Source organism: Arachis stenosperma, chromosome 6 (assembly GCF_014773155.1).
Source record: "Arachis stenosperma cultivar V10309 chromosome 6, arast.V10309.gnm1.PFL2, whole genome shotgun sequence".
NCBI classification, from domain to species: domain Eukaryota; kingdom Viridiplantae; phylum Streptophyta; class Magnoliopsida; order Fabales; family Fabaceae; genus Arachis; species Arachis stenosperma.
In genome coordinates, this window is record NC_080382.1 from 37,106,770 (window position 1) to 37,110,312 (window position 3,543).

General features: G+C 39.9%; 1 non-coding gene across 1 annotated transcript; it reads left to right on the plus strand.

Moving 5' to 3' along the window:
• Positions 1-2,134: 2,134 nt before the first annotated feature.
• LOC130938004 (small nucleolar RNA R71) lies at positions 2,135-2,242 on the plus strand. The gene has a single exon (XR_009069189.1). It is a non-coding gene; the product is annotated as a small nucleolar RNA R71 (small nucleolar RNA).
• Positions 2,243-3,543: the final 1,301 nt, after the last annotated feature.

The following is a 3,543-nucleotide window of genomic DNA, read 5'->3' on the forward strand; positions in this document are numbered from 1 at the left end:
TGTGGGTCCACAGATCCTGTAGTGTCAAGGAAAAGGCATCTTGCACCAAATGGCATCAAAATCCACGTTTTGAGCCTTTTCTGGCATTAAACGCCGGGCTGGTGCCCATTCCTGGCGTTTAACGCCAGGTTTTACCCTTTACTGGCGTTTAACGCCAGTCTGGTGCCCCTTTCTGGCGTTAAACGCCCAGAATGGTGCCAGACTGGGCGTTAAACGCCCAACAGCTAGCATTACTGGCGTTTGAACGCCAGCTTCTTCTTCTCCAGGGTGTGCTATTTTTCTTCCTGTTTTTCATTTTGTTTTTGCTTTTTTCATTGTTTTTGTGACTTCTTATGATCATCAACCTACAAAAAGATAAAATAACAAAAGAAAATAATTAATTATAAAACATTGGGTTGCCTCCCAACAAGCGCTTCTTTACTGTCATTAGCTTGACAGAGGACTCTCATGGAGCCTCAGAGTTGTTCAGAACCGTGTTGGGACCTCCCAACACCAAACTTAGAGTTTGAATGTGGGGGTTCAACACCAAACTTAGAGTTTGGTTGTGGCCTCCCAACACCAAACTTAGAGTTTGACTGTGGGGGCTCTGCTTGGCTCTGTTTTGAGAGAAGCTCTTCATGCTTCTTCTCCATGATGACAGAGGGATATCCTTGGGCCTTAAACACCAAGGATTCTTCATTCACTTGAATGATCAACTCTCCTCTATCAACATCAATCACAGCCTTTGCTGTGGCTAGAAAGGGTCTGCCAAGGATGATTGATTCATCCATGCACTTCCCAATCTCTAGGACTATGAAATCAGTAGGAATGTAATGGTCTTCAACCTTAACCAGAACATCCTCTACAAGTCCATGGGCTTGTTTTCTTGAGTTGTCTGCCATCTCTAGTGAGATTTTTGTAGCTTGCACCTCAAAGATCCCTAATTTCTCCATTACAGAGAGGGGCATGAGGTTTACACTTGACCCCAAGTCACACAAGGCCTTCTTGAAGGTCATGGTGCCTATGGTACAAGGTATAGAAAACTTCCCAGGATCTTGCCTCTTTTGAGGCAGTTTCTGCCTAGACAAGTCATTCAGTTCTTTGGTGAGCAAGGGTGGTTCATCCTCCCAAGTCTCATTTCCAAATAACTTGTCATTCAGTTTCATGATTGCTCCAAGGTATTTAGCAACTTGCTCTTCAGTGACATACTCATCCTCTTCAGAGGAAGAATACTCATCAGAGCTCATGAATGGCAGAAGTAAGTCCAATGGAATCTCTATGGTCTCATTTTGAGCCTCAGATTCCCATTGTTCCTCATTGAGGAACTCAGAGGAGATTGGTACACGCCCACTGAGGTCTTCCTCAGTGGCGTCCTCCTTTCTTTCCTCTCCATATTCGGCCATGTCTATGGCTTTGCACTCTCCTTTTGGATTTTCTTCTGTATTACTTGGGAGAGTGCTAGGAGGAGTTCAGTAACTTTCTTGCTCAGCTGACCCACTTGTCCTTCCAAATTTCTGATGGAGGACCTTGTTTCATTCATGAAACTTTGAGTGGTCTTTATTAGATCAGAGACCATTGTTGCTAAGTCAGAAGTATTCTGCTTAGAACTCTCTGTCTGTTGCTGAGAAGATGATGGAAAAGGTTACCATTGTTAAACCTGTTTCTTCCACCATTATTATTGAAACCTTGTTGAGGTCTCTTGATTCTTCCATGAGAGATTTGGGTGATTTCTCCATGAAGAATTATAGGTGTTTCCATAGGGTTCTCCTAGGTAATTCACCTCTTCCATGGAAGGGTTCTCAGGATCATAAGCTTCTTCTTCAGATGAAGCATCCTTAGTACTGTTTGGTGCATTTTGCATTCCAGACAGACTTTGAGAAATCAAATTGACTTGTTGAGTCAATATCTTGTTCTGAGCCAATATGGCATTCAGAGTGTCAATCTCAAGAACTCCTTTCTTCTGACTAGTCCCATTGTTCACAGGATTCCTTTCAGAAGTGTACATGAATTGGTTATTTGCAACCATTTCAATAAATTCTTGAGCTTCTGCAGGCGTCTTCTTCAGATGAAGAGATCCTCCAGCAGAGCTATCCAAAGACATCTTGGATAGTTCAGAGAGACCATCATAGAAGATACCTATGATGCTCCATTCAGAAAGCATATCTGAGGGACATCTTCTGATTAATTGTTTGTATCTTTCCCAAGCTTCATAGAGGGATTCTCCATCCTTCTGTCTGAAGGTTTGGACTTCCACTCTAAGCTTACTCCATCTTTGTGGTGGAAAGAACTTTGCCAAGAAGGCATTGACTAGCTTTTCCCAAGAGTCCAGGCTTTCTTTAGGTTGAGAATCCAACCATATTCTAGCTCTGTCTCTTACAGCAAAAGGGAATAGCATCAGTCTGTAGACCTCAGGGTTAACCCCATTAGTCTTGACTGTGTCACAGATTTGCAAGAACTCAGCTAAAAACTGATGAGGATCTTCCATTGGAAGTCCATGAAACTTGCAATTCTGTTGCATTAGAGAAACTAATTGAGGCTTAAGCTCAAAGTTGTTTGCTCCAATGGCAGGGATAGAGATGCTTCTCCCATAGAAATCAGGAGTAGGTGCAGTAAAGTCACCAAGCACCTTCCTTACATTGTTTGCATTGTTGTTGTTTTCGGCTGCCATGTGTTCTTCTTCCCTGAAGAATTCGGTCAGGTCCTCTAAAGAGAGTTGTGCCTTGGCTTCTCTTAGCTTTCGCTTCAAGGTCCTCTCAGGTTCAGGGTCAGCTTCAACAAGAATGCCTTTGTCTCTGCTCCTGCTCATATGAAAGAGGAGAGAAACAGAAAGTGTGGAATCCTCTATGTCACAGTATAGAGATTCCTTGAAATGTCAGAGGAAAAGAGAAATAGAAAGAAGAAGGAGAAGAAGAATTCGAACTTTACTTAGATAAGGTTCGAATTGTGCATTTAGAAGGAGTGGTACTCCATAAATAGAAGGATGTGGGAAGGAGGGAAGAGAATTTTCGAAAATTCATTAAAATATTTTGAAAACATTTTTGAAAAACATTAATTGATTTTCGAAAATCAAAGTGGAAAAGAAATCAAGTGATTTTTGAAAAAGATTTTGAAATTAGAAATTAAAAAGATTTGATTGAAAACTAATTTGAAAAAGATGTGGTTAAAAAGATTTAATTGAAAAGTTATGGTTTTAAAAAGATGTGATTGAGAAGATATGATTTGAAAACAATTTTAAAAGATATGATTTGAAAACACTTTGAAAAGACATGATTTTAAAAATTAATGACTTGCCTAACAAGAAAAGATATGATTCAAACATAAAACCTTCCTCAACAGAAAAGGCAACAATTTTTGAGATGTTCAATCAAATCATTAATTGTTAGTAAGTATCTTTTAAAAGGAAAGAAATTGATTTTGAAAACATTTGATTGAAAAGATTGATTTGAAAAAGATTTGATTTTGAAAAACTAAGAAAATTGATTTGAAAACAAAATCTTCCCCCTAGCACCATCCTGGCGTTAAACGCCCAGAATGGTATACATTCTGGCGTTTAACGCCCAAAAT